The sequence below is a fragment of the Helicoverpa armigera genome, chromosome 2, assembly GCF_030705265.1.
Source record: "Helicoverpa armigera isolate CAAS_96S chromosome 2, ASM3070526v1, whole genome shotgun sequence".
In the NCBI taxonomy this organism is placed as follows: domain Eukaryota; kingdom Metazoa; phylum Arthropoda; class Insecta; order Lepidoptera; family Noctuidae; genus Helicoverpa; species Helicoverpa armigera.
In genome coordinates this window covers 830,470-856,641 of record NC_087121.1, presented here as the reverse complement: position 1 = coordinate 856,641, position 26,172 = coordinate 830,470, and the positions used below count along the sequence as shown (strand labels likewise).

Below are 26,172 nucleotides of genomic sequence, written 5' to 3'. Positions count from 1 at the left end.
TGATAATTAATGGGAGGTATTGAATTCTGAAACGTGTGAATTTACATACATAGTATGGTTTTAATATGCAATACAGGAAGGTATATATCAGTAGCTTCCAAAAGAAGCGAGTAGAAAACACTTGGAGTTAGTAGCTAGTCTTCTAAATCACGTAAAAATCATGAAAGCTTTATACATCTTTCTATAACGATATAAACACTATTACTTTTATTTAATTGTTTCTTTTATCCCCATCATTCAGGAGTCATTAAACCGATTACATAAAGGAGGTTTACGAGGTGCAAAGAGTTGGCGCTTTGACTCCAGAGCTCAAAGGACCGAACGGGTACACGGGTATCATAAAAGCAAAGAGTTTTCTGAATGACTTGCTCGGTATTGTACGGAAGTAATGAATGTACCGTTTATTTATAGTGCCTTAGTATTATAAATTCGGTAGAAAAACGAATGAGAAGTATGAATGAGGTTAAAATTCACATTTACGGATAACAACTGAACTTTGAAATGTTATTCAAACAAATTATTTTTAATTGACTCAAACAAACATAATAAACTATCACATATTTACTAGCACTCACAGCACTTACATTTTTAACGTCCAGCAAAAGCACTATAAATTAAATTAATTTGCAGCTGAAATTTTCATCAAACGGGCTTCAGGCGCATGCGTCGCATATCGAAAGAACTATTCCAACCGCGTTAATTAAGGTTCCAATCGAGCCGTGAAATGTTCCAGCAATCGACGTACTTAGCTATAAATAACAAAGCTTTATTAATTTGAAATTTATACTTATAAAACTCCCTGCTTTGCTTGAAAAGTAAAATTTTATAAGGGAACTTTTTTGCCTCATTTTCCAGTTGAGAAAGTTTACGTAATGCATCGTAAAAACAAATGATATGCTGCTACGTAGAAGACGATTCTGCCCAAATATAGGCACACACACACATACAAAGTATGGTGGCATAAGAGTGTCAGACCACTAATTGCTATAACAGTTTGAATCTTTATTTACCTTCAAAACATTTACTGATTTTCAAAATCTCATGTAGGTAATGTCTCAGCACAAATTCCCAGATTTTTGTCACAATATGACTGTAGACTAAAATAGCGTAATTTGTCAGTTTATTGTGCAGTAAACAGTACAGATTGGTTCTGGTGATTTACGACGATTACACGTCAACAAACTGGAAATAGGTCGTTAGAGGCAAACACACACATATGTACATAGCTTGCGCAAGGGGACGTTAAGACTTGAGTTAGTTAGCCTAGTTCGACCTTTTTACAGCACGCCCAATGTTCTTGTAAATAGTTTTTAAGAAGCATGAAGAACGAAAATATTGATATCCCAAAAGATTGAATAAACACCTACGAAGAGTATTTTCCTCATAAACAGATATCTATCGTACTGCAAATAGAAGAGTGGATAGATATTTGTACTAGGGCTGTAGGATGATGAGGAGGTTTCGTACCGAACTTCATTTCTTATTAACGTAATAAGTACGTATGTGTAGGTGTGTCTTTCCACATTTCTCATTCATGTCCAGTAATTAATGTTTAGACTTCAAAAGAGACTACTCTTGATTTGTTTCAGTTTTGTCAAATCTAATATATAGAAACAACTCCACGTGGTTACAACTCGAGTGGAATACATTATGACATTGCATGACAACTCGCGATGTAACACGTGTCGTAGTATTTCTGGCCCGACACTCCACGCGAGAGTATTACAGCTACATGTCTATCTGTGACACGCATGCAACCAAATGATGTCGTAATACATTGTCGAGTTCCTGGGTTTGAAGATAGAAGAGTCAATAGCCATTAACAGATAGGTACAATAAAGATGGAAATATTACAGTTCATATTACACAAAAGTTAGTCATTCTAACAATTAAACACTAATAGACATATCTTAAGGCCGGTCTTACAATTGTAAGTAGCTTATGTAATTAACTTACAAATGTAAAAACGCTTCGTAAGTCGCTTATAATAACTTCTTACAACCTAACCAAGACAATACCACCACATACCACAGTATCACATCATCATCATCTCAGCCATAGGACGTCCACTGCTGAACATAGTATCACACTAGCTTTTGCCCGCAACTTCGTTCGCGTGGAATAGTGACTACCAGCAGATTTTTGATTTGACCAATAGATGGCCCTATATGTCCGGAATAATTTAATTTTTATTTTTTTTTGTAATAAAAACTATCCTATGTCCTTTCTCAAGTTTCAAACTATGTCTGTACCAAATTTCACACAAATCGGTTCAGTAGTTTAGGCGTGAAGAAAAGACAGACAGACAGACAGAAAGACAGACAGACAGACAGACAGACAGACAGACAGACAGACAGACAGAGTTACTTTCGCATTTATAATATTAGTTTGGATATCATCAGACAATAACACAGATATAATCAAGACAGATAGCTCCCCACTATAAAATATTGATATAAGTCCACCTTCATCTAGTTAGGTTGCTAATTAAGCTAACCTACTTGGGAAGGCTAGTTCCTATCCCCACATACTGCTTTAATTTCTATTCTAAATTCATTGGTCTAAGACCTGAGAGGTTAATATAAGAGACATGCATTTAATTGTCTTTTTCAATATTGGCTAGTTTAATAAGTTTATATGATCTAAGAAAATTGTAGTGTGATGACACTCTAAAAGCATAGCAACATTAAACTTAAATTAAACTAACTTATTGTTATTAAACAATAGTTGACATTTGTCTTAATGTTCTGCAATGATTATGTTTCCGAGTTTAAATGAACTTGTGACTAATTGCGGTAACAAGAACAAGCTTTGTTTATGAAAGTTGCGAACACGTGTGAGGTAATTATGTGACTGAAAGGTTGCTGCGAAACTTTCAGTTATGAAAATGCAATGGTTTTGTACAAACGTATGAACATGGGTGTGTTAGTGTATTTTTTTGCAGGTTTCTTGCGCTTTCGTAATAATTATGAAAAACTCTGTCTTTTTTAAGTTAGATGGGTAGATAAACCACTTTAAGTGGATGCGGTAATCAGGTCGCAAAATTCGTGAAAAACCGCTAGTTTTCGTGAGTTATTTAAAGTTGTCAATCAAAAACTATAAGCAAAAAGTCTTAATCTAAACATCTATCACTGCCCAAGTGGAACTAACTGCCCAATATTCCCGCAATCCATCACTCGCCAGTTAAAATTCAATTAATCGTTTAACAGAACGGGCACGCAGTCCATTGCGTCAATAGTTCGAGCCCACTTTGTTCGGCTGGTGCCCGCGCGTCAATGTACGTCAAACTGACTTTGATCCATTGAGCAATATTCATGTCATACTGTTTGATCGATCACGCGGAAAAACTGTTAGGATTGCGTGCTAGTTTTTTTGCCCGTTTAGTAGGATTTTTATAAGCACATTTCAGATATTAGTTTGCATATAAACTAGTAGTAGTTTATATGCAAACTAATATCATATATTAGTTTATATGCAAACTAATATCTGAATAACATACAGTCACTTTTTATAATATCTAAGACACCTGCTAATTAATTTTGGATTATCTGTTGCTGTATTATATTGCATCGACTCAAGTCTACAAGCTATTTCCTTTATACTTAGAACGCTTTCATATTAGGAGATTACACGTGTCACAAGGGCTACTTACGATTTCAAACCGAACCCTACTTAATAAATAAATCTTCCTCTTACCTACATCTTTGAATATAAAATCCTTACTCTCTAATACAAAACATCTCCTTTGCTTTATTAATATAAAATAATCGGCTTCAGAGCTCAGCCCTTGTTCCCATGACAATGCTAAGGCGATTACAGATCGAATTAATTGGATACATTGCAGCACAGCATCCGATGAATACAGGCTATTCTATGGAACTAATAGAATCCTGATAGGATAGGACTAAGTCTAGGATAGTTAAGGGTGTCTTAATTGGCAATTAGGCTAAATGCAGTGCAACGTAAAGTTGGATGTTAATTAATAAAGTTTACAGGACTAGGGAACTCAAATGAAAGTCAAAGTTAATTATTTCATATAGGTACTTAGCATTATTACAGGTGCTTAAGAAATGTAAATAGCTAGGCATTCGGTTCCAAGGAATGAGTCTTATGGAGAAGAACCGGCAAGAAACTCCGTAGACCAATCTCTTTTACAACAAATTTCAGAAGCGCATTTTATTAACCTTTTTCCACCAGATTCACCAAATCCACCAAAGAAATAAAATCAAATAAACATGAGACAATAACCCAAAACAAGATCCATCGTTCCACCATAAAAAAAAAATCCTATAAACAAGTACAATTAAGCAAATTGTCGCTGATGACGTCACGGACGTAAACTGTAGCAAGTCAGGCTGATCTTATGGCAGCCATGAAGAGACGTTACGAGTCGTTTATCGAGCACATTCCATGGTTTATAGACCATTGGAACTCGCTCTTGTTTCGGACAGTATTCATAGACAATTGCAAGTCACGGGGATAACGTTTAGGTTGTTAATGGTCGTTTCGAGGTTATGTTTTCATGGTGCAAGTGTCATGTATAAACAGTTGTTTCACAAGGTTGCAGTTCCTTGAAAAAAAAAAAACCATTTTAATTTGAAAACGTGACGAAAAGAAAATTCTTCAAAACTAGATTTTACCATTATTCTCCGGGTACCCGACAAAAGTAGTCAATATATTTTCTCAACAAATGACGGGCTACCCAACACCTAGTAAGTTCCAGTATCTGTCCAGTAGTTCGTAAGATTAGCACGTACAAGAAATAAATCAAACAAAACGAACTTTTCAGCTTTTTAATATAAGTACCGATAAGTGTTGTATTTTGTGCGTAATTCTGGATTCTCTGATCGTATTTCTTTCTCTCATACTTTCTTTTCTCCTTTCCAATTACTTTCCGGTATTTGACAATACAAATAAAATCGGAGATAGTATAATTCGGGATGTTTTCTCTGCATTGATCACGAACTTGAATTCTAGAGGTATGCACATTTATGACAAAAGAAACGCTACTCCAACAGATTGGCGGTATCCATTACACGGAGTACAAAGTTCTGTTTAGCGCTCGCTCTAGTTCGGCGTGTTTCAGCGACGACGTAGAAAAACTGGGTTGCTACTTTAGGTATTATATGCCATCCCACGTATCTTACTAGAAGCACATATCTAAGAACGGCTCAATTTATTTACACAATTTTAATTGCACCTTGTTTTCCGAACCATGTTGATATTGAAACAATCATGGAGATGCCCGCACAAAGTGCAGGCCATTAGCAGAGGCTTAGTACCAGGATTACATAGCGCGCGAAGGGTTGTTTGCACAACGCTATCGGTGGGACACAGTGGAGTGTTGATACGCCGTGCTAAGTGGACGATTATGATGGGGTGGTAGGTCTGATGCGTCAATGGTAATTTTCGAGTGTGGAGTTTTTTTTAGCAATTTAGCAGAAAAATGTAAAGGCTGATAATACTCAGGTGTACTGGAACTCATTTTGTACCTTATTACAGAAGTTCAATTTTAGTTTTTGCTGCAAAAACGTTAAAGTTCCTGACAACTAAGAATAAGGCAAAAAGTATTTAGTTTGTATGTAAAAGTGTGTGTATTATTCTCGAGTCCCTGTGCAGTTCATACAAAAGTGGGTATACCTATATGCTTTTTTCATCAATTTCTTTTCATTAGAAATCAAAATTATAATGACTTTTATTTCCGTAACCATACAATGTCTTTCGTCAAGATTTTAGCAATCTGAAAGCATAAAGCGACTAACAAGCTTCGTGAGTTACATAGAAACGTGAAAGAGTAATAATATTTGTGCAGTATGTTTGTTCATCTCCGTTGACATAAAGCCCTCGGAGTTTGCTCGGCGGCGTCGTACGAAGCGCTCTTCATATTCACACTTGGTTAAATTAGTTTTTTTTTTATAAAATGTTTTTTCGCATACTATGTTTTTTCTGTCTTATTGTCATTTATCGGATTATTTTTTGATTAGCTGGTTCGTAACGAAAATTATTTCAACTTCATATCAGAAAATCTTCAAATGACCCCTCCGTTGTACATACAACGGCAGGGAAAGTGAGACATTTAAGGATTAAAACCTATTTTTGTTCTTTCTAATTCCGTGTAATTGATAGGTAATTCAATTTGAGGTTTTTAAGAAACAAATCATATCATGTGATTCTATCTTTATGCTTCTTATCTTTTAATGGCAAAGTGATTAATCTACAACTCTTGCAAATGTACCTATGTAGTACAGTTATAGAGGTAAACACAAATGCATTGTCCTTTTCAGAAAATTTGTGATTTATTGTGATTTGAGAGGCTATAGATATGAAAACTGACAGTTATTTTATTCATCAGAACAAAATAAACAAATGACTACAGAGACTCTTAGAAAAACTATCTACTTATCCCAGTACCGATAAAATACCGACAGACACCAAAAACAAACATTCTGAACTCAAGAAGCACGCAAACTCACACTTAAAACAATAAAGGGTGCAACAACCACAGAACGTTGCACTAATGACGCGTAATGCACACTGCACATGCATTTACCGGCCGCAGATACCAGGAGCGCAGTAAACGCGAGAGCTACCAGAGTGTGGTGTTCGTTAGACATCATTAAGGATCATGTGGTTTGATTGAATTTTAGTTTGTGTAATGAGTAATTGGATTATGAAGGATGTTTATTGGGTGAATGTTTTTCTGAAAGGAATATCAGTTTGGTGCCTGAAGAGATTTACGGAGGCTATAAAATATAATTGAAAAAATGCCAATTTAAATGTAAGCCAATATAAGCACTTTTTAGTTTTTACTTCACTTCTTTCCACGTCTAAAAACTACAGCCGAAATAAAACGAAACCCAACAATTAGTCAAGCAATATAACTAAAAATGTTACAACTATTTTTCCAGCTAACTCATTCAACTTTCAAAGTGAAACATACTGCTATTATCATAAAACTTTATTGTCCAACAATTATTCCGGTTTTCAAGCAAAACTAAACCGAAGTGCCTGTAAAATGTTGTATTCTCATCTGGCAACCCTAACAAGCCTGGAAATGGGTCATTGAACTCTTGCGCAAACTCCCGCGCATGATTTACTACCAAACTTTTATGATACGTTTATTTTTTCTGGCAGTAATAAAGAGAGTATGAAATGGACATATTTATTAATGAATGTAAACATAATAACGATATCTGTAGAGTAAAATGTATTACAGCAATTATTTGCTTTTGTAAATATTTTAATTGGTATCGGATTTCATTTTGAAGGAGCAGATTCTTTTTAAATAACCTGCATAGAAAAATGTGTCCAATATTACTTTTAAGATAAATAGGTACATAGCAGAAAAATATAACTGTGTAAGTGCTACAGAATTGAGATTTCTTTAAGAAAGTCGGTAAAAAATGTGGCAGGCAACCTGACCTAGATACTGAACGAGAATGTTTAGAGGGATATGTAAGGACATACTCCCAGGCAGATAATGTTACATGCTTCAAAGAAGAATTTTCTGGAATCATGCTATTTACAAACAGAACATTTAGTTAAGTTTGTATGTAAGAATAGAGGTACATCTGAAACGAATGAAATGAAATGTCCAAAATACCTGAAGGTCGCAGCAAAAGTTCTTAATGTCTACAGAAATTACGAGGATATTAAACAATAGTACTTATAACTATGTATCGAATTCTAGAAACGCTAATATTAGGAAAGAGTATCTTGACTATGTTTGACAATACAAGAGTCCCGCGGTCTGCTCTGTTCATCAGGCTCACAAATCACTATGGTGATGTTACTTCGTCGGCCAACCATTGACCGCCAGTTAAAACACTATGACAAACTTACTTAGCAAACTTCTTATAAACATCTCGACCTAATTACCTTACCATGCTGTTAACAGCAAGCCAACTAAGCTAAGTAACAGTACTGACACGGTACTGTTACGGTCAGTAACTGTTACGTGTCGTTAATCGTTACTGATCGTCCTTCATCGTAATAATGTGCTCATGATATCATCGAACTGTGTATTTTTATAATTATGAATGAATATTTTATAGCGCCACATGTTTCAATTCGGTTCAGCGGTTTTGTAACACGCTACTTGACTCATGATGTTTCTTCATTTAAAGAGAGGGTATCAGCTAAATCATGTAGTGATTACATAGATTTGTGAAAAGATTAAACTAACAGTGGGTTGCACTATTTCGCTATACTTAACTATAACCGGACCATTTACAGTTGTCAAATTTCCAATTTTGGGCGGCAAATGTATAGCTGGTTATGGCTTGCTTATCATTATAGTTAAATGGTGCAACTCACTCCAGAACAATCGTTTTCTATAGAAAATACTAGCTGTAGAAAGACATCCAAGCACTGATTATTCCAAAACATCATCAGAGATTATTGTTTTCAGTTTTGAATTGGACTATATAATCCACAAAATTCTCCCTTCATTACAATATCATGAATATCGTTTAAATACTTTCACGCTAATAGTTAGCACAGCATTTATACAACAACACATTTAGCACATCAAACATACAATAAATAAACCACAACTTTTACTCACAGCGCTGAACAAAACACACAGAACACCTGAAAGTATATTTTCTCAGTGAATTCCGCATTGAAATTAATTACTCTTAACCTTGGTGAATCTGCCAATAGTTTGCTATCTGACGCCCGCACAAACAAACACACGAGACGCATTCGATGTGATCTATAAACCGCCTGGGACATAAACGATGAAATAACAATGCGAATATATATTGCAGTGTCACGGGTTATGTTCAGAAGCTGAAGTCAAACTGTAAATTATACAGGGGTGGGAACGGGTGTGAAACTTATCTTTATGACTTTAAAATAATATTAGGTTATTCTAGGTAGAAGTTTCTAGTTCTTTAGGAGAATAGCAGTTAACAAAGGTTTTTGTATTTATTGTAACGGATATGACAGTATGTTTGCATATTACCTGATATTATCTATGGCATTTTGTCATAACGTCACTTGTGATCTTAATTTTTCGTCCTTTTATGTGTTTAAATTTATTATTGATTTAGCCTACACATCAGCATTCTAAAATATACTTTTTCATTGACTGAGTTTAGCCAATTTTCTGCATCACAATCGTTCTGTTATACTGTTCATAGTTCACGTGTTCACAGTTTTTAAATCAACTGGCCGAACTGTTTGATGTGCTGCGCCGACGCCGCAGACAGCGGGAAATACATTGTTTTAAAAATAACAAGCTTGATCTTATATATGTACTATTTCTTTTCCTATTGATGTTAAAATAACAAAATTATATGTATACTTTATTTAATTTGAATAAAACTACAACTGCAGTCAAAATTATAATAGAAAACTCAATGAATTTCATAGGTATTTAAATGTACGTCGATGTGAAATACACAGACTTTAGCATAGAACCTACAATAATTCAGTTAATGACTTGAATGTTAATCAAGAAGGGCAAGGCCTCTCGTGACTCGAGCTATTCGATGATATCGAACTTATTTATTCAGGTTTTATTGAAAAATCGATGACATGAAATTGTTTAGTAGCTTCTCTTCCAATTAGAGTCAATATTGATTAAATAATTAAATGTGTTTGTTTGAAAACATGTAGGTACATACGACTAATTGAAAACGTTTTAAATATTGATACAAGTTTACGTACGTACGTGTACGAACTTCCTGAATCGCTTTCAATATAATAACAATCATGAGCGATATTCTGTTAATAGTTGATGCAATATTTATGAGAACTACTTCACTTTTGACATTAATATAGCTATCTTTCTGTCACATTATTTTTGATACATTAGCGGCGGTTTCCAATAATCTGTACTCTGTATCTCCTGTTTTGCTAACTGAGATAGGAATATGACAGTACACAGCACACAGAGAACAGCGTCTATCTATCCAGTCAATTACTACCTACTTTCAAAAAATAACTTATCTAGGTCTCTTTATTCATCTCACTACCTATTTTTAGATGAAACTTTTCACAAAAGCCTTTATCGAGAGCTGCAGCGTATTTCGACAGCCGATAGAAAGTTGAGAGTCGGTCGATAGAACTCGATAGAACTTAGTATCAGTGTTACATCGAGCGATGTAAAGTTGTAAGTGTTCTTAGCGCATCTTCTGCCGTGACGTCAGACTATTATACATTGAACTAGATATTATGCTGACGATTTTTCACTTTATCACCTATTTTCCTTCTTCCTTTAGGTGGTTAGTTGAGATAAGATGTTGTGTATTTAGTATTTAATGTATTGTTGTATGGTCTGTAGCCAAAAGTACTAATGAATAATATATTCGTGTTACAAATGCGTGAAAAATGTAGCATATTTTATCTATGTTTTAGATTTATAATGAAAGTTCCTCATTTAGAACTATGATGTTTCAACTAATAGATGGACATAATTTACTTTGATTATACAATTCTTTAATAATGCCATAATTTGGAATCAGTAAGTATATCGTATACATGTACAAACAATTTGCGTAAATTCGGATCTATTGTAAATGTTTATGCTACTATGTTGTGTTCTGCCCACTCACTTTCATATACATAGGTATGAGACTACATCAGAGACTAATTGCTTTTCCTGTTTTCAACTGCACCAGACGGTGAACTAAGAGTGAACTAGTGAATTAGCATGAATTTAGACAAAACCAAAACTTTGCGTACACGATTTGGAATCTACAAAGTGCAAGATTATTCTTAAAACAGTTATATTATATTTAACTTTATATTTAACATACCTAATCACTTCGTATCGTTTAAACCATCTCTGGACCTCTACAAACATTTTAAAACCAAAATAAGACAAATCGGTCCAGCCAAGATAGCAGCCATAGATTGAAAAATCAGACACCTATACATGGCATTAAAATCTTCTTTACAAGATTCTACTTTCTTACAAAATCTAGTGAAACCTAGTCTAACAGCAGACTTGTAAGACTTACGCAAAAGCGAGTATCGTCCCTTCCAGTGAGTATATTTAGCGGTGCTCTGTTTAGTGTCGAGCGTGCGCACGCGCCGAACAAACGCCATTGTAACGCTATACGCGCCTCGATTTATTGCAATACACTGTACCGGGATGGATTGCATGAGTCTGGATAGAAATGCTTTACTTTACTTTTATTTAAAAAACGTATCTTCGCTAGTTTTTTGAATAAAAATGGTAGTTATACTATATAAAGAAGGGTACAAGATATCTGTAGACGGTAAATGAGTAGACGCCGAAAATGTGTTCCCAGAATATTGAAAAAACGCTAATTTAAATACTATCCAGTAATTTTGGATCATCAAAAGCTAGTCTATACTTATAATAAATCTGTAGAGAGGTCAATTCTGTACATTGAATATATTTCCAAAATAACTATTAGGGGGTGATTAGTGATCGATACTGATGCCAAAAATGCAATCAGAAAATTTTTTGTCTGTCTGTCTGTCTGTCTGTCTGTCTGTCAGTCTGTATATTCGTTATGGAAACAAAAACTACTTGACGGATTTCAATGAAACTTGGTACAATGATTCTTCATACTCCTGGGCAGGTTATAGGATACTTTGCATCACGCTACGATTAATAGGAGCAGAGCAGTGAAGGTAAATGTTGGGAAAACGGGAGAAGTTACTCCATTTTTTAAGATTCCGTCGCGTGTGCAACCCTAATGGTTACAGCTACACAGAAACCATGTATGACGGAAATGTTCTTCATAAAATTATGTAAAAAATATCCCATGACAGTATATATCTATCTTTTATGGTTGACTCACAATAACACGTAAAACTCTCTCGGTAGCTTAGCAGTTCGGAGTTTTCTGATTATATTTGTCTACTATTACGTTTATAACACTCTCACTCACACGAATTAAAAATAGTTAATAGTATTACCTATTCATTAAAAAAAGATTCATATAAATCGGTGAAGAAACACCAAAGTTATACACGAAAAACGGATGAGCCATCGCGCGTGAATACTGAATCACGCTATAAGGATCATTTTTGTGCATCTGTCGCCGCGCTCGACGCGGCTCGCGGCGCGGTGGCTGCGCGAGTTTCATACAATATTTGGCTCTTGGTGCGATTGATGCGAATAGGCGTTCAGAGTGTTCAACCTTATTGCGCGACTTTTAGGTTTTAAATAATTTATTTTTAACTTTCTTTTGTTGTTATTTTATAAAATAGGTTGGTACCTATTAGTTATTTTGGTAGTGTTTAAATATTCGTTCAAATTACAAATTATTAATAGTTTACATTTTATTTCTTAAAGTAGTATAGATTTAGATAATTGGAGGGGCTGGTGTTTATTATTTCTTTCTCTCTTTGCACGAAGTCCGACTCTAACGCGGACGAAGTCGCTGGCAGAAGCTAGTTCTACAATAAAATCAAAGTTTTCTCACACTGTTTTCCTCCCAGCGAAAACTGGTCATAAGAACATACAAAATATAGGCTGCTCTTCAATTTGGCGACGTGTAAACAATAAGGCTGTGTACACAACATCGACATCCGCAGTCCATTACATTAATGTCCGCGGTGTCGGGTTTCGTGTCGACTAACAAATGGGAGAAAAATATGTGCACTGAGTGCGTGTTGCTAGCCAAAATAAAGGCTACTGAAATAAATCTGCACTAGATAAATGGTGGGAAAATGTATTGTTCTTGAAGGCTGCAAAGAAGACAACCAGAATATGTATTAACGAGAATACTATGAATAGTGACGTTCAAACATCAAAGCATGGTTTTACTGCAGTATATAAAACCATGTCATTTAGATCAAAGGATAAAGATTAGTCATTTATTTAAAGTAGGCTTTAAATCAGCACTTGAAGATCATATTTACAAAAAACAGCCCCTAAAACGCCCGCCCTTCACCACTTCCTAAGTGTTTTTGCTGCAAAGAAGTGGTGGAACAAACGCCAAAGCAACACAATTCTTATGAATTAAGAAGGAACCACAGTTATCCACAAAACTTATGATCTATAACATAGGTAACAGTACATTTAAGATAACGCGTGAAGTCGTCTTCACAAAATATCGCGCAATTACTCACTCACGGCCTTAGAGATGTGTTTATGGCGTCTCCAGTTGGTTACATTATCTAAGCACGACCGATCGTAAAGTGCGTTTGTAACACATAATATGAGTGTGTGTTTCGGAAATGTGTCGGTACTAACATGCTATGTGTCCGTTTGTCGGTTGTCATACCGTATCAGTGTTCAAATATGTATACTTTTATTTGTAACCCTTTGAGTTCTGCTGAATTTTATATGGAGCTTGTTGCTTTCAGTTCAGAGTTTGAGGAATGATATTTATTAATGAGCTTAGCTTTTGGCATTTGTAATGATTTTGTTTGCGATTCTAACTTTGACTTAATTTGTGCCTTTCCGACACCCTTTGTATTGTACAGTTGTCACGCTTTTTTAGTTTCTTTGAGCTGATCTTATATGAAGAAAGAATTTATATAGAATAGGACTCACTATTTGATGAGTTTTCTTCACAAACGGGCTAGTTAATAGTTTACTAATCAAAATTAGCACCATTTAAAAAGTAAGTGCAATAAAACCATCATTCCAAAGTACTAGGCAAGCATAAAAACGAAGTGTTCGTTCGCTGTATCGAAGCGCAGATAACACAGAGTGGGGCGCGTCAATTGTTTAAAGAGCCCTCCAGTCAGCCCATCATGGTGTTTGCATACCCATCAGATGATACTCTCAAATTCAGTACTAATAATTGCCATACAAAATAATTCAGAATTTTAACTTTGAGTCTTATTAGCAGGCTGTTTAAATTCAAAGTTGATTGATTATTTGTCTTTTTTACTGGGTAATATAAAGGTTTTTTTTCCGAAGAACAGATTGGGCAGCAAAATCATAGGCTATATTATGTCTCCTTTTGCAGTATAAGTATATATTTTTTTCCTATACGAGTATTTTTCCATCAAATATAATCTGAAGTTTATACTAAGCTTTCAAAGGATCATTATTCATTTTTATAACGTTCCTTCAAAACCGGGTTCATAATCTTTTGAATCGCTTTCCAAGATAAAGTAGATTTACATTTTAAATTCTTCTTGCTTTAACTCTGGATTTTTAAATCGATATATCCGTATCTTGGTCATAAAAATATCATAATATCACATTTTCATGCTAAAGAGGAAATCGTAAATATACAGCGTCTTTGGAGATTGTATACAAGCAGTAAAATATGTCAAATAAATATAATTAACTTGTCATAACTATATCGTTACTTATTATATAAGCATCCTGATTTATCTTCATATATTTAACAGTTTAAAATATACAAACTCATACCTATAACAATTGCTCTTGCAAATTTTGAAATGAACACACACACACACACAAAACGCTTTCTTAAAATATGTATCATACCACACTTATACTCGAGTACCTACTCATTCGAATGCAGAGGTATGTTAACGTTTATTTCATAAGTAAGAAAATCTTGTCTTTATAACGTTATCAACATCAACACGCAAAATGTTCCAACATTAATATGTAAAGCAGTCCCCTTACAGTTAAACATCGTAATTCCAACCTGTACATCTTTATGTACATGTGTGTGTATGTATGTACCACGGAGGAAGGAAAGATAGCGGAGATGCCATAAACAAGGCAGGTCTTCGCCTTCTAATAGGTCAAGCAAGGTACAGTAGGAGTGATCAGTTACTAGAATTAACAAGACGTTAAGTTTCTCGTCTAATCAAATCCAATCTGTCAAGGATTGATTGGTGATTTTATTTTGAAAATAATAGGCGGGTTCCATAGAAGAAGTGTAAGGACGGAGTTTGTAAAGTTCCTTATACCCCGAACACTCGCAATTTGGCGCGGTACTTTCTTAGGAGATTTTACCTTAAGCCATCTCTGTTAGTAATTTTGTTCTCCATGTTACACACTCACACACGCGTAGCTTCCGCGCGGGATATTTATTGGCGACGCATTCCGCTTGAACCGCAGAACATTTGCATGTCGAGTGTTAACCAGTTGTAAACTCAACAGTGCGGTTGTTTTACAATATATTTCACCATTAAAAGACTTGCAGTACCTACATATCATTAATTGTAAATGACGTAAGTAATGTTGGTCCTTTGATCCAGCTATTAAATACAACAAATTAATTCAATTTGGATATGTACCAAAATATTTTACATTGCAAAAGGATGGTAAACATATAATGCTCAAATTGCTTTATTTAACTATACCACAAAAACCAAGTAAAGCTAATTACTTCAATGCAAGACTAACATACTGTTTAATATGTAAATGCATTAAACTAAAACAAACATACGAACAGCAATAAATCTCTCTAACAATGTTTATTAACTAACAGTTATAAAAAGATGAAAGAATTTCGTTACTGCGGCGTCTGACCGCATATGTTTGTTAATATTGTGCTAATAGACAAACATAAACCAAGCGAAATCTCTAATGTATGCACTAATGTAAATATTTTAGTTAACTAACGAATCATGGAAGTAATTAATTGGATATCTTTTTAAATGTTTGTGTTTTAAAAGCTAATTTTGTTTACACGGTTTTTTAGCGTACAAATTGTTGTGGTACGAAATCGCAAAATGCATTGGTTTTTAACCCCCGACGCAAAAACGACGGGGTGTTATAAGTTTGACGTGTCTGTGTGTGTGTGTGTGTGTGTGTGTATGTGGCATCGAAGCTCCCAAACGGATGATCCGATTGTAATGCGGTTTTTTTTGTTTAAAAGGTATGTCAGTCGGGAGTGTTCTTAGCTATGTTTGGTGGAAATCGGTTCAGGTCTTCAAGGTCATCAGCTCGTTTGCTAGATGTGATAGGAATGTTACACGCTCAGTTTACTTGCAAGTATATGTGGGATCTGAAATTTGAAACACTAATGTGTTTTGGAACCACTGAGCTGGTCTGCTGTTAGGGCACGAAGGTAGGAGACGTAACCCTGAACTGCCTTTTAGTAAACCCATCGAGTTTGGGCTCGTTGAATTTGTCTTGACGAGTTCTATTCATATTTCTGATTGACGAGAATCTGATGCTGGAAATGGGATGTGGCGGATGAAACCCTGGAATGCCGGAATGAAACGGATAAACCGATTTATATTTTTGCTGAAAATCTAGAATGTCCAAAGTTAATCTTTATTGTTTCTCAATCTGTGCAATTCTCCCAGAGCCAGTTTGTCATGAGGATTGTTAAACAGCTTCCTTTGGCCGAGATCGCATATAGCGACCCCATCTTAAGATAAAATAAATTAAATGAAAGAAGGAAAAATTAAGGAGCTCCTTTAAAAAGCATGAAATAAAATTAAATTATAAATTTAAAAACCCCGACCCAAAAAGTACGCAATAATTATGACAAAAGGTTAAAACGCTAAACCCTATAAAAAGCAAAAAATAACTTTTAACACTACGTAAACTAAATTTTGACGTGTCGGGGGACCGCTTTTTACGTTCATAAATACCTACATATATCAAATGATACCTACCTAATTACAACATTCGTTTAAAAAAAAACACGTATCTAAAGTAATGAATTAGAGCGGTCCCCCGACACGACAAAATTTAGTTTACGTAGTGTTAAAAGTTATTTTTTGCTTTTTATAGGGTTTAGCGTTTTAACCTTTTGTCATAATTATTGCGTACTTTTTTTGGGTCGGGGGTTTTTTTAAATTTTCATGTCTCATGTTTGGTGTTCTGGTATCGAGTCTTCAGAGATAAAATCTAGCTTACGCGAACACGAACTCTTCCTGTTTTATTAAAATATATTACAGAGATAATTAGTTTTAATCCTGATAAAAATTTTTGTAACCGATGTTAGTGCAACCAAAAAACAGACAAAATAATTATCCCTTCCACTAAAATATCAACCAACCATAAATATGTAGTAAATACCTAAACTATCTACCCCGAAATATCGCCTTACTAAATCTAGAACAATGGAGAATTCTTCCATAAGCTAAAATACTTATTGTTTGCTCGAAGCTTCGACAGTACGCTAAATGCCAGACAGGAAGGTTATAATGCACCCTACTAAACGTAACGCTACGGCGTAGGCGTCTGCCGCAGTGGCTACGACGTAGACGCTACGCCGTAGCGCCCTCATAAAACTTAAGGTCTGAATCGATTGGTTGAATTTTGATTGTCGTGTAAAATTGTCTAAGTTTTTTTCTAAAATAATGTCTATAAGAGTATTTCCGTATATATAGAAGATGGAACTGCCCCAGAAAACCCATTAATTTTAAAACAAACAGAAATTCGGAGTTTCGAATACTAAAAACTGAGTTCATTCATAAATTCTCAGCAAAACTACTTTTCTTCAGAACTACTATTTATTAACGTACTCGAAAACGAAACGAACGTAATTGCAAACTACTTTATTTATATCTTCGTGTTTAACCGTGAACAAAATTTAATGGTGTTGACAGGTAAAAATATTTAAACATTATATACCTCAAGGTCATGCTAATTAGTTGTTATTATTTCAAACTGTTTGCTATTTCAACGTTGACTTTATCTTCAGCAATCAAATAACGATTAGTATTAACTGTTCGTGTAGTATTCAAAACTAAATTCTAGTTAACTAAATAAACGTTTAGTTTAATGACAACCAGTTCTATGATTGATGGCGAACTTAATATTGTTATTTTTACAAACAGACATTGCGATAAAATACATTCAAGTTCATTTGTTCTTGGACTATTTGTACTATCACAGTTGGTAAAGGCTACTATCGCAGTTACCTATTATTCAATTGATTTTATCAAATATAACCTACCAAAAAAGCGTTATCACTATGTAACCTTACATAGGCAAAGCATAATAGATACCATTTTTTCTTGGTTTATCACCATCTATGTCTAAGCTCACAATAAACAGAATTGGCGAACTCACCCTAATCATTTCTACACCAAAAATAATCAGGTCACCATATCCTTACAATTAGAGGTATAATCAAGACAGTCAGTTCCTCATCTATACACCCGTGACAGACAGTCAGACGGCCTTCACTGACAGACGACGGTAATGGACCGGCCAGTTGCGACCATCCCCTTTACACCATGGGGTGGCTTCGGCTATGGGGACAAGCCAAGGTCAGTGCTGTGTCAATGTGTAGTAAAAGGTTTTGTGGTTGTGTCAAGTACAAGACAATAGAATTGACATAGTTCACGTTCTGTGTTGTAAATGTATGAAATCTTACATTGATGTTACTTTGAAAAGTTATATAATTTTTGGGTGTTTGAGAAAATTTTGTACCTACAATGTTAAAGAGAATTCATAGTTATAAAATATAAGTTGTCTCTTCTATGTCGATTTTTGTAGACCACGTTTTTATTGTCTTCCTGAAGACTTAAGTGACTCTTAAAACCAAACACAAAAAGTAAAATGTTATAGTCCCCTAAATCACTTCACAACTACTAGTGTAACCTTAACGTTTTAAATCAAAAAATGCCTAAAATACCTGCTATCACAACACAAAACAAACACGATACATCAAACCCAAACAGGTATTGTCCAATAAAATGTCACTACGCTATCTCTCAGATAAATCCCGGAACAGCAACATTACCATCAGTCCCGCACTTGTTAGATAAGTCCGCAAAAAGCGGGATTAGTCCGCACCGTGCGTTCGACCGTAGATTGGAACGCCGATAAATGGATTAACGTATTTTCACACTCTTGACTCGTGAATTGGGCAGAGGTTTAAATTATAATGTTACGACAAATGTGGTAATATGATGGTGAAAGACGTGATTATTTTCTGGGCAAGTATTTTGCTTCTTCATTCATTCTAAAAAATACCTGTTATCAAAAAGGCAACTTCAAAATATTTCCTTCAGAAAGACACTGGGAGAACTTAATATGAATGGAGTATAATGAACCCTTAATTAATTGCAAATAATTGTAGTGAAAATATAATTCTAATTTTGAATCTAATCCAAAATGGTCGTTATATCCGCAAAACTTTAACCGTAACCCCAGGTTACAGGATTGCCCAATAACAAAACAACTAGCGTATTTATTTCGCAACCTGCTACAGCAATACAATTATGTAAATACCCATTACAGCGTGTAGCCAATTCACTTAACCATACTGTTTTCTTGTTAGCTATGTGAGAAACAAATTAAACAACACTTGTTTTTCTTCTATTAGTATTCAAACATCATAATTTCTATGTTCTTGGAAACAAATACAATGTAATTGTATAAATAAGCTTTAGTTTCCGACAAATGGATTCAGTTATACTATTTATGTAAACGTTTTGTTTAAGAAATAAGTTGGTAAAAAATATCTTTATGAGACTATCGGTGACTAAACAAAAATCATACGCTCGGTTTAGGCAATAACCAGAAATTGCGGATATTACGAAATTCAGAAGTCTCAAAATAGAGCATGCAGATAACATGAAATGTGAAATTACAGAGTTGGACGTCATTAAAAGTTTTTGTCTTTATTCTGGAGATATTGTACCGAAGGATCAAGAGTTTAATAGTGATGATGAAATAGCAACGAATGTTCCATATATGGCATGTCTAAGTATCTCTATCTTCAAATGGGTATTGAATAAGAAAACATATTAGTTTTTTTTTATATTTTCAAAACCAAAACTCATCTTCCGAAAATACACCCACGCATCACTATGTATACTTATGAGACGTGCAAATTATCACTTTCTCGGAAATGTGAAAGAATTAGTTGAATCAAAATGCTGACAATAATTATGTTTATTACTTCTCTTCAGGAATCACTGACTCATTTTGGGGATAATTTAATCAGTGAATCAACTTGTCTTTTTAAGACAACAACATAACATACTCAGTTTTCAGCTGCATTGGTTGCTACTACATATTCATTTTGATCCAATAGAATGTTTGAATTGAAAGAGCATTAATCGCTAGTCATAATGAGAGCACGAATCCTAAAAATTGACATTTATGAGTCAGTCAAACAGAAGAGTAAAATATTGCTCTCTTAACTTTACTATGTTATCCTGTACAAAAGTAACAGTAATAAATCAGGAATTTATTTATTCCTTCATTTTTCTTTCAAATTAATTCAAGAGGATCTATGGGTATACTTCTCTCTGTATCATGAGACATTATTTCATACAGAATCTTAATTTAATTTAATAACAAGGAACTAGAGAATATATTCAACAGCTGTAGATGCCATATAGAATTCTAATGATTCATTAGTGTAAACTACTCACAATGATAGTTACCCGTTTGTAGTTAGAACTGTTGTTAACTACAAGTTATTTAGTTAACATTAACACAAATGTGAATTACAATCCTCTCGTGTAACGGTAATGTGATTTAACTTGCAATTTAAATGTAAACTAGGTAAATAAGATTATTAATTGTTTGTAAAAGTGATAGTATGTTAATGTACCTGATCGACTGATATCGCAAAAGGAAACTTTCTTATTCTTATTTATGGCGTAAATGTGTTTTCGACAAGAACTGTCTTTTAAGATTTGAAACCTGAGATGTTTATGTGATTCACAGTAAAACATGGATATTGCCTTGTCCCTCGAAGACGTTTCTCTGTAGAAGTAGTAAAGTGTTTTGATATAAATTGATGAAATGCCGTACTGCGCATAATGTGAGTCATGTTAAAGGTCTAGAGTTCAGATTGGACCCTGTTGCACAACGCAAGCGCGTTTCACCGCCATTTCATCACGTAGCCAACTCACGTATGCAGGTGGAGATAAAATATCCGAATACACTCGGAATTTCAAGTGCTACACGAAACATGATTAAAAATCAATCGGGAATGTTATCGATAAAACGCTATGTAGGTAGCATTTTTTTTCTCAAACTATTATCAATCGATTGAAAAACTATTAAGCTTGCTTCATACCGGTTTGAAATGCCACGAGTTCACATATTTCAAGCGCATTAAAAACTGCGCGTTGTTCGAGATGTTCAGATGTTCTGTGCAGACCGCGGCGCGGGTGACGTTGTGCATCAAAATATAATTAATGAACAGTAACTGCTAATCACAGGGGACTCGTAAATCTCGTGAGTCATCGGGAGCCGCCGGGAGGCGCGACTAGTCTCACTCCCACTGATCTAGGACGCTATAACAAAGGAACGCTCCTTGCCTAATGGAAAATGTTTTTCTTTTGCGTCGCAAGTTTGGCGGGCTGACAAAGAATTATTGATTGTTTTGGACAGATTTCAGTAACGAATTTGAATGTTATTCAAGGATTGATTGAAGAGGAAGCCATAACAGTATCAACAATATATTTTTGAAGTTGAGCTTTTAAGTCGCGGCTAATGACGTATCTCCCAAACCGAAGCTTAAAATATGCTGGTACTTAAGCCAGGCAAACAATAACAAAGTAACAATAAATTAAACCCTAATTCAAACTTTGTGGTCGTACACAACGTCTATTTTAAAGACTTTAAAGTCAGACGCGCAAAAACGTTGGCGATTTATGAAACATCATTTGCTATTGTTTTCTTGAATTAGAATCGATTTTCCACAGAAGGTATGCACGAATTATCTCGTATTTATTGCTACTTAACGATTCAAACACCTATTATTTCTCACCTGAAAACATCCAGAACCAAACCCTACCAATTAACATCGCCATACCCTCAAGTAAACCAAACAATTTAAACCTTAAATAGCACAAAAATAAAACAGTAAAAATATTCACCTGAAGCGTTTGTCTCAGTGCGGCCGGCTTGTTGCCGGCAACTGCATTTCGGTCACAAGAACTGCACTGGGCACGGGAACGGCACGGGTACGGCACGGGAGCGGCACGGCACGGCACTGGCGGCCGACGACGACGGCAGAGCGGCCGAGACTGCCTCGCCCCGGCCCGGCCGGTCGATACGCGCACAACAGGTTAGTATGCGTGCGCCGAAATGTAAACACTCGCTCACTCGTGTGCAGACCAACACTAATGGACCTAAATCCGTATTGGTCCGTGACAACTGCAAGCTTTGCACTTCGGAAATTCAGTCATGTTAATGACATTTTAGGTCTAAGGTTTCCGAAACATGTCTACAATTGCTTCATTAGCTATCGCGATCCTTATGACGCTCTTAACACCATCCTTAAAAAGGGGGTCCTTATCTTCAGTTTTCGAGTTCAAAATACGAATAAAATTACAATTATACTTTCATTGGTTTGCAATTCTTGCATCTAATAGCCGATGATCGTTATTATGCCATATCAATAAAAGATTTCAGCACCCACGAACTCGAATATTTTCCCAGCGGGTGTTTATTATCCGCAACAATACAAATTCAGAGATCTTCATCCTAATAGCACTACATGTTTAGTAAATAGTAACAGGCCTTCCAAATCTGAAAACCACATAGGTACCACTCTTGAATTGAAACCATAACCACTACTTAATAAATAAATCATATAATTTCCCAATATTCTCAAATACACTCCCGAACAAAGATACCCTCATAAAATTAATAATTGTAAAGTAACAATGACAGCGGCCATTACTCACCCGGGGAACTTATCAGCCGTTTAAATAACAACAATAATCCGCCATGATCGGCCGTTCCGCCAGCGATAGCCATCAGCCGCGTGTCAGCCGCGTCGGCCGAAGGATTTGTTTGTTAACGACATTTTATTTGTATCGCGATTATACGTAAATTATAGTCTGAATCTCCAGAACTAATTAGTTACCTGAAATGTGTGGTTATATTGATGCTGTCTTGGGTTATGTGAATCTGACATTTGGAAAATAGTCGCGTAGTCATTAACTAGGTTCATAAGAACTTTCTAAGGTTATTTCTTTGATTTCGACTGAATTGCACAATCTGTGAAAACTGAACTGTTGAAATCCCAGTCCAGATTATGACATTTGACATTTAAACATTAAACACTGCTAGGTAACATAAAATTAACTGAAAAGGTTATCTACTATTTACGTCTTCCATATATAAAACTAAAGTGACCTCATGCGAAACCTTTACAACTGAAAATTAACCCGTATTTTCCGGGGTGAGGTCAAATATTCGTCATCTCTGCGCATACAACAAATGCTCTAAAAACTTTTCGTCTAAAAACGTCAGACGCTTACTCATTCTGTCTCCGGGAGCTGGGGGATGCTGAGGTCACAACCTTATTTATTATATTAAACCATTGCCAAAACGGTTACTGGTCATAGTTTTGTGTGGGTAGAATTGAAAATAAACTGCCGTATAAGTCTTAACTTTTATTTACATGACTGGTTTCCGGAGTTGAATAAAACTGATAAAGCATGGGTCTATAAATAATACTTTGACTGTTTTACAATGAACTTGGTTAACTTATGTAATAAAAATTGCTGTGGTAGATTTTCCTATTACCTACGTATCCATAAAATCCTTAAACTTTCTCAAGACCTAAAATCTTTTCACTGGAATTCTGTAGTCGAATTGTAGCTATATTAAATTCATTTATTCAAGTGACCATGACTCATTTTGTTAGTAACAATTTTACTTAATTACTATGTTAGTAAATTCCAACACAAAGCATCCTAACCTAAGATAACTGCCTGTATCAAATCACCACTGCAGGTCTATCACCGAAGTGGAAAGTCTGCAGCAGTGATTCATATACAGGCAGTCGAGTCTACTCGCTATACAGCGCAGTAAGGTGTTGGGGCTGTCCCGCACACGGCGCACCAGGGACGCGCATCTTTTCCTCATTGTTGCGTAGAAGCAGTCAATGCGAGCTTCAGCAAACATCCCTGATGCGCTGCAGAAGCGAGGCAGCCCCATTAATACCCGGAACGCGTTATTGTATTGTACTCGAATGGCGCTGTACGATTTCTGAGTAAATGATGCCCACAGGCTGCACGTGTAAAAAGAGGTACAATAAGCACGGAATAAAGTTTGCTTGACAGCTACGTTGCAACGAGCAAACCTGCGAGCAATCATGTTAGCTCGAACCGACAGCGCCCTTCTTTCCCTCTCAATATCTAGATCATCTTTTAAGTTGGAGGTCAATATATGGCCAAGATATTTAAAATTATAGGTCCTCTGCAGAACCGTACCATTCAACCTCACAGGAGGTATTGTTTTCAAGCATCGACCACCAGCTTCAAAGACCATGACTACACTTTTCTTCTCATTGTAGACTAATCCGTGATTTTTAACATAGCCTTCACAGATAGCCAGCAACCTTCTGAGACCACAAACCGAGGCACTCAGTAGAGCCATGTCATCGGCATAGCTAATATTATTGTAACTAACTCCGTTAATGTAGCAACCCTCACGCTCTCTACTGAGCGCCACGATCAGCTCGTTGACGTAAAGGTTGAAGAGCGTTGTCGAGCTTATCCCCCCCTGCCTAACACCGCACTCCAACCCATACGGCTCCGATAGAGCCCCTGCCCAGCGTACCTGATTGATCTGGCCTCCATACCAGTATTTAAAAATGGTAATTAAGTCAGGTGGTACTCCTGCTTCCTGTAATTTTCTCCATAGAATGCTGTAAGAGACCAGATCAAATGCCTTGGATAGATCAAGGAAGCAAGCGTAGGTTGGAGTTTTTCTGTCTGCATAGTACCTGACAGCCCACTTCAAACACAAAATAGCACTTTCTGTTGAAAGTCCAGGCCGAAAGCCGAACTGATTGTCGTGCAAATGGACATACTTATTAAGTTGTTTATTGAGCAGGCTGTCAAGCACTTTAGCTATTATAGTAGCCAGAGAAATAGGCCTGTAGTTAGTAATATCAGCAATATCTCCTGTTTTATTTTTAAGTATCGGAACTACAATTGTTTTAGTCATTTGACTAGGAATGTACCCATGACTTATACAAAAGTTAAAAAGCATTGCTAAAACTCTCGGTAAATGTGGACCCGCAAATCTGAGATGCTCAATGCTGAGGCCATCGTGCCCTGGTGACTTTCCTCGAGACATTGAGCTAATTATACATTTAATGTCATTAACTGTAAAGGTGGTACCCAGGTCACTATGGCTATCAGCATCTGGCATGGACAAGCTGGGGCCCATCGGTGAAGTTATCCTAAATTGTTCCTTAAAGAGGTCAACAATGCGCACAGGGTCACTCTCACCCTGGATGGATACAGGGAAGCCAGGCTTACAGCTTAACTTATTCGTGTGCTTCCAAAAAGAACGAAAATCACTATTTGAGTGGTGCGAGGCCAGAATATCCATTTTAATCTGTTCTTCATTGGTTTGGCACCATTTCAACCTTGATTTAAAGATCCTTCTGGCCTCACGCATATCAAAATAAATGGAACCGTTTAATGGTTTTCCGAAGTCTTCCCACAGGCGAAACTTCTGCCTAGCATCCCTGTATGCTTCACTGACATGCCTATTCCAACCTGGCACTACTCTCTTTTTCCTATGAATATTGCGGTCACGAAACAAAATCGCAGATTCCGTTAAAGCACTCACAATATCATTGTATAACTGATCAATAACAGCTCGATGATAGCTATGTTTACAGATTTTATCAGCACAGGTTGTGAAATCTACTGGGAACTCAAAAAAAAAAAAGTCAAAAAGTCAAAATCATTTATTAAAATAGGCTAATACGATTAGCACTTTTTAACGTCAAAATTTTACAAGAATGACAGCACCCCCAAAACGCCCCCCTTTCACCACTTCCTAATGTTATGGCTGGAAAGAAGAAGCGGTGAAGAACAAACTTCCCAGCAACACAGCTGTCTATTACAATTTAATTATTATTAATTTATTTTACAGTTATACAATTCAATTTTATTTATTATTAATTTAAAACACCGAAAAATACAAAATAAAATAAAGCACTTTTGTTCCACTTCAGAGCTGCCATCTGCGTTTATCTGTGAAATAATCATTAACATTATAATATGCCTTTTTAACAAGAATTTCTTTAATTTTGTTTTTAAAAGAACTGTCCGTTAATTCCAACAGATGAACCGGAATTCTGTTATAAATGCGTACACAAAGCCCCACAAATGAACCGTGTACCTTATGTAAACGATAATTAGGTGCGGTTAACTTGTGTTTATTTCTAGTATTAAAATGATGTACGTCGCTGTTTTTACTATATGAATCTAGGTTTTGCCTTACGTATATTATATTGGCATAAATGTATTGAGACGCCACAGTCAGAATACCAATATCCTTAAACCTTTCCCTAAGGGAGACTCTAGCACCAAGTTTGTATATAGCACGGACAGCGCGCT

At 35.7% G+C, this 26,172-nt stretch overlaps 1 protein-coding gene across 5 annotated transcripts in view; it reads right to left on the bottom strand.

Annotated features, from left to right (window-relative positions):
• The window catches only part of LOC110378772 (uncharacterized), a 71,427-nt gene extending 49,518 nt beyond the window's left edge, over positions 1-21,909 (bottom strand). For 2 of the 5 annotated variants that reach the window (XM_049843876.2, XM_049843877.2), the window contains exon 1: positions 21,676-21,868. The gene's annotated coding sequence lies outside the window, so the exon portion shown is untranslated. Of the gene's footprint in view, positions 1-21,675 lie in introns of all 5 variants that reach the window. The other 3 variants (XM_021338163.3, XM_049843875.2, XM_049843878.2) reach the window with 3 other exon arrangements.
• Between the last annotated feature and the right edge of the window lie 4,263 nt (positions 21,910-26,172).